Source organism: Lepidochelys olivacea, assembly GCF_965140295.1.
Source record: "Lepidochelys olivacea isolate rLepOli2 genome assembly, chromosome: 2".
Taxonomy (NCBI): Eukaryota; Metazoa; Chordata; order Testudines; family Cheloniidae; genus Lepidochelys; species Lepidochelys olivacea.
Genome location: NC_140412.1, coordinates 267,198,987 through 267,204,746, shown reverse-complemented (window position 1 = coordinate 267,204,746; position 5,760 = coordinate 267,198,987). Strand labels below are relative to the sequence as shown.

General features: G+C 62.4%; 1 pseudogene across 1 annotated transcript; it reads left to right on the top strand.

Annotated features, from left to right (window-relative positions):
• The first annotated feature begins 2,586 nt into the window (after positions 1–2,586).
• Positions 2,587–5,546, top strand: LOC311516818 (cyclin-dependent kinase 5 activator 1 pseudogene; annotated as a pseudogene). The gene has a single exon. The product of its transcript is annotated as a cyclin-dependent kinase 5 activator 1 pseudogene (transcript).
• Positions 5,547–5,760: the final 214 nt, after the last annotated feature.

Below are 5,760 nucleotides of genomic sequence, written 5' to 3'. Positions count from 1 at the left end.
AGCCTTTGGTGAGGGCCTTGTCAAAGGCTTTTTGAAAGTTCAAGTACACTGTATCATCTGGATCACCCTTGTCTACATGTTTGTTGACACCCTAAAAGAATTCTAATAGATTGGTGAGGCGTGAGTTCCCTTTACAAAAGATGTGTTGACTCTTCCCCAACAAACCACATTCACCTATGTGTCTGATAATTCTGTTCTTTACTGTAGTTTCAACCAGTTTGCCTGGCACTGAAGTTAGGTTTACCAGCCTGTAATTGCCAGGATCGCCTCTAGAACCTTTTAAAAAGATTGGCGTCACATTAGCTACCCACCAATCATCTGGTACAGAGTTAGTAGTTTGGCAATTTCACATTTGAATTCCTTCAGAACTCGGGTGAATACCAGCTGGTCCTGGGGACTTATTATTGTTTAATTTCTCAATTTGTTCCAAAACCTTCTCTGTTGACACCTCAGTCGGGGACAATAATCAGATTTGTCACCTAAATAGAATGGCTCAGGTGTGGGAATCTCCCTCACCTCCTCTACCGTGAAGAAGATGCAAAGCCCTCCTGCCTGATTGAGAAGGAAGCTCACACACGGATCAGTGCTTGGGGTGGGGGCGGGGGAGAAACTGAGATTCCCTTCGTTGCTATTAACCATAGAGTGCAGTAAGGCCCACTTCACAATTCAAATATCAGGAGTCAGACCCAGAACTCAGGAGCCTGGCCCCCCGATGAAGAGAGCTGTTTAAAGATCATGGTGCTGTTTTTTGATCTCTTGATTTTGGAACTACCCACACACCATGGTGCATTGCTGGGGGCAGGAAGCCACCAGGGCTGCCAACACTCCCACACATACAGAGCAGGGCAGTTCTGGCCCCACTCAGCATTCGCTCTCTCAGGGAATGCCTGATGTTGCAGAGTCCTCCCCCCTTCTAATTAATTTATTTGTGCCCCATCTGCCCACCCCACAGCCAATCAATTCATTATGCACCCATGTAACGAAGTGGGAATGTTGTTAATGTTTTCTCTGCATACTGTGTATGCCTCAGTTTCCCCTGTGTGGTACTCAAGTATCTAGGTGGTGGGATAAAGGTGTGTGATTGTTGCAATGACCCCTAGAGGGCAGGTGTGATTGCTGACTGGCTGCAGAGAACCGCCAACACTCTGTAGCCTGGCAACTGATGGCCGGGCCCCCTCCTCTGCAAGAATCAGCCACCCTTATCCCACTGCCTAGATACACCGCCTAGATACTTGAGTAATACATAGCTAAACTGAGGTGCACACAGTGTTCAGAGAAAACATTAAGAACATTCCTACTTTGTCCCAACCTGCAAGCCCCACACCAGTTCTACCCCACATCTGTGCCCCCAGAGCCCAGCAACTAATTATGCATTCCCAGCCCCCCAATCTGCCCTCTGCCCTCCCCCTCCTCCAGCATCTCTCAGGGTTCTTCACTCCCCTCTCCCTTCCCAGGCCTGGCCTTGCAGGGATGGAGGAAGGTGGGGAGGAGCAGACAGACCATCTCTCACACGACGGGCAGAGGGAGCAGAGTTGCTGTGAGCTTCTGGACTCTTTCTGCTTCCTCTTCCCCTCCCCTAAAACTCCTCTTGGCTCCTTGGAAGCAGCAACTGGGGCTCATGACTCAGGGTGTCCGTTCGCTGCAGGGGTGCGTCCCTCCCCCAAGGAGCACACGCGGCGGCCAATCCTCCGACCCTTGGACAGAGACAGGATCCCGGGCCTAGCTTGCCCAATCTGCGATGGCAAATCCTCTGGCCTTTAAGCTCCTTCCCCACCCCAACCACTTCCCAGGGCACAGGGGGCTGGGTTAGCCCAGCCCAGGGAAAGCTGCATTCCTCCAAAACTTTGTGTGGGGGGGGGGCAATCTGGCCAAGCAGGGAAGGCAAAAGACCCCCCCTCTCCTGTGACGCTGGCAGCGCTGGTCCCCTCCAAGCCCGGGGGCGGAGGGGGGGCTGAGAGGACACACAAGGGGCAGTGGCTCAACACCGGGCCCTGCCTGCTTGTTTGCACCCCTCACTCCTGGCCCGGTCCCGGCCTCACCCCCTCATGCCCTGCAGACCTGATATCCCCTTGCTGCCAGCAGCATCCCCCATCGAGCAGGTGCCCACAGATCCGGCAGCCCGTCAAACCCTGTGGGGAACGCCACCCCCATGGCCCCCTCACTCCATTGCCACTTGCCCCCCGCCCCCCGCCTGCAGGTATTCGCACCCCCCCCCCGCCGTGCCTGGTAGAGCCCGCTTGGGGGTGCAGCCTGGGAAAGGGGGAGATTGCCTAGGGCTGCTGGCAAGGGGGGCATATTGGCAGGTACCCTAATTGCCCCTGCCAGAAGCCATTCTACCCAGCCTGGATTCAGCCCAGCCCATCTCCTGGGGCGGGGGCCTTGGCGTGTCGGGGGGAGAGGGGCCCCTGCCTGTCTGTCTGTCCGCCCGGTGAAGTCTATTCCAGCGGCCCAGCCATAGGGGGAGCACGAGCCCCACACAGCCCGGCTCCCTGCCTGCCCCACGGGGCGAGGATGCCTGCGGGGGGACGTGGCTGCTAAGGACCATCCCTCGGTCCCTCCTCCTCCTGCTCCTGCGATCCCGGCGGCTCAGATGCGGCAGGTCTCCCCAGGCAGCGCCGCACCGGGCCGGGCCCCGCAGAGAGCCGCGCCTGGGGGGGCAGGAAGAGGTTTGCTGCTGGACCCCCGGGAGAGCCGAGCGGGCCGGATTCACCCCGCCCCGGGATCGGGCTTTGCTGCGGCGCCCGGCCGGGGGCCGCTGCTCCGGGCGGACCCGTGACCCCCCCCCCCACGGCAGGAGATCCGCTGGCGCATCTTCCCTGGGCCGGCTCCCGAGCATCTCCCCGTAGGGGGGACCCGAGATCGCGGCGGGAGGGGGGGCCGCCGCCCGCCCCCCCGCTCCAGCCATCTCCGCCGCGGGGAGGCTCTGAGTGCAGAGAGGGGGGGCCCCGCCCGGAGCCTCTAGATCCCGGGGTGGGGGGCGCGGCTGCCGCCCAGGTAGCCAGGCGAGGAAGCGCCATCGCCAGCAGCAGCCGCCGGCTCCCTGCGGCCGGTGCCAGCCCGGATCCGTCCTCGTCCCAGCCCATGGCCCGGGGGCTGCAGCCGCCGGCGATCCGGGAGCAGCCCTGAGCCCCCCGGCCCAGGGGCTCGCCCGGCTCCCTGCCTGGCTCCCGGCGGCGGGACGCGAACCTGCGCAGGAGCCCGCCCCCCGCCAGCGGGCCTGGCCGGCGATTGGATTAGATGGAGCTCGGCGCGGCTGGCAGCATCCTCCTGCCGGCTGGGCTCGAGCCTGCTGCTGCCTCGCCTGCCCGGGCTGGCCACGCAAGACTGAGCCTTAATTGCCTGCACGGAAGCGCTCCGCAAGACGGCTAGTTACGTGCACGCGTGCCAGGCTGTTAATTGCAGGCACAGGACAGGACCGCCATGCAACGCTGCTAATTAACGCTGCGTCCGCCGCTGCCCCATCGCAGGCAGCCCGCTGCCCGGCCAGGCTGCTGGGGAATGGCCTCCCTGCCGGACGGCGCGTCGCTTGCAGCCCTGCCGGCTTGCTAATTAGCTGCATGCCGGGATTTGCACTCGCAGCCCCCTTGCTTTCGCTGCCTGGCTCCCGCCCTGTTGGCTCATCCCTCCGCCGGCCTCCCCCAGCATGGGCACCGTGCTGTCCGTCTCGCCGGGCTCCCGGAAGGCCAGCCTGTACGAAGAGGGCTCCTCCGGCTCGCCGGCGCACTACCCGGCCCCGCCGAGCGCCAAGGGCGGGGGGCAGAAGGGGGACAAGCCCCTCAAGCGCCACTCCATGTTCATCCCGGCCTTGACCTGGAAGCGGCTGGTGGCCTCCACCAAGAGGAAAGGCTCCCGGGGCGGGGGGAAGGGGCCCGCCCACAATCACAACCACCCCCCGCCCCACGCCAAGGACGTGGCCCTGCTCAACCACGAGAACGTCAAGAAGTCGCTGTCCTGCGCCAACCTCGCCAGCTACGAGGGGGGCGGGGCGCCGCTCAGCACCCAGCGCATCTCCACCACCTCCGTCTCCTCCCTCAAGCCGGGCGCCTGCCCGGGCGGGGGCAGCTCGGCCTCCCCGCGGCGCGTGGTCGTCCAGGCCTCCACCAGCGAGCTGCTCAAGTGCCTGGGCGAATTCCTTTGCCGCCGGTGTTACCGCCTCAAGCACCTGTCGCCCACGGAGCCCATCCTGTGGCTGCGCAGCGTGGACCGCTCGCTTCTGCTGCAGGGCTGGCAGGACCAGGCCTTCATCACCCCGGTCAACGTGGTCTTCGTCTACCTGCTGTGCCGGGAGGTGATCGACGGGGACTCGGTCTCCAGCGAGCACGGCCTGCAGGCGGCGCTGCTCACCTGCCTCTATCTGTCCTACTCCTACATGGGCAACGAGATCTCCTACCCGCTCAAGCCCTTCCTGGTGGAGGTGGCGAAGGACGCCTTCTGGGACCGGTGCCTGCGCATCATCGACGCCCTGAGCGGCAAGATGCTCCGGATCAACGCCGACCCCCACTACTTCACCCAGGTCTTCGCTGACCTCAAAAACGAAGGCAGCGCCCGCGAGGACTTCGCTCGCGTCCTGGACCGGTGACTGGCTCGGCGCCCCAAGGACCAGCTGCCCCCCTCCCCGCCAACCTCGTGTGCAGCGCAGCCCTCTCCCTGCTGTGACCTTTGAAAACCAGCTTGCAGCGAGCCAGGGATTTTCCTCTGACTCGCCTGGGCCAGCTCTCCCCCAGGCCAGGCCAGACGCGTCCAACCACTTACAAGGAATCTGGCTTGGCTGTCCCCCCGCCCCATGAGCCAACAACAAGGGGTGTCTGTGTATGGCGTGGGGGAGGCAGCCTTCAGCTCCGGTGTCTGTGTCAGAGACAGAAGAGGAGCAGCCAAAGGCCAATAGTTTGATTCCCTTTTCATAGGCCAATAAGTGCCTGTAGGTTCCCTCCTCCCCCTCCCTGCCCCCCGCTTCTCCCCCCCCCAGTGCCATGTTTGTGGCTTGTTAATGTCTTCTTCTTTCGGGTCTGCTTGGGATGCATTCCAAAGCGATGGGGAGGATCTCAAATATACACAGACGCTCGGACACGCGCTTTAGCTTCGGTCGGTGATGTATTTGTACAGGTGTGTTCTTCCCTTCGAACTAGCTCTGTCTTGCTTAGAAAACCTCCCGCCCCCTCCTTGCCAGACACTGGGCCAGCCGGTGCGTTGCACTGTCTGATGGTACCAGTCCCGCCAGATCCTTCCTTTTTGTACCTGTCTGACCTCTGCAGCCTGGACTTGGCGCTGGCTGGGGCCTCTGTCCCAGGATGAGGACAAGTAGCTGATGTCCCCTCCTAAGGACTTTGCAGGTGCGTGGCGGGGGGTGGGTGGGTGGAGGAATTGGGCCCAGGCTGTAGATGGAGGGTAGCAATAGCATGACTGGCCTCTGCATGCTTTGATTGGCCTGGGCGTGGCCTTGGGAACCGAGGAGCCATGGCTAGAAGGGTTCGAACAGGCCGGTGTCTTTTAAAGTAGCCAGGTCCCCTAGGTGTTGTGTGGTGTAAGCAGGGGAAGGGAGAGGATGGAGGAGCTGAGAGAGGGCGGGAGGGGCAGGGCTGGCTGGCTGGCTGGGAGGGGACGGAGGGAGGGGCAGGGCTGGCTGGCGGGCTGCGGGGAGAGGGGCAGGGCTGACCAGTGGAGGTGCTGCAAGCCGGCTCATTACTGGTTTTGTTTGTGAGTTCCCTGTCCCCTTCATCTGGCAGGGTGAGAGTGAGCCCTGGACTCCTTTACTCCCTGATC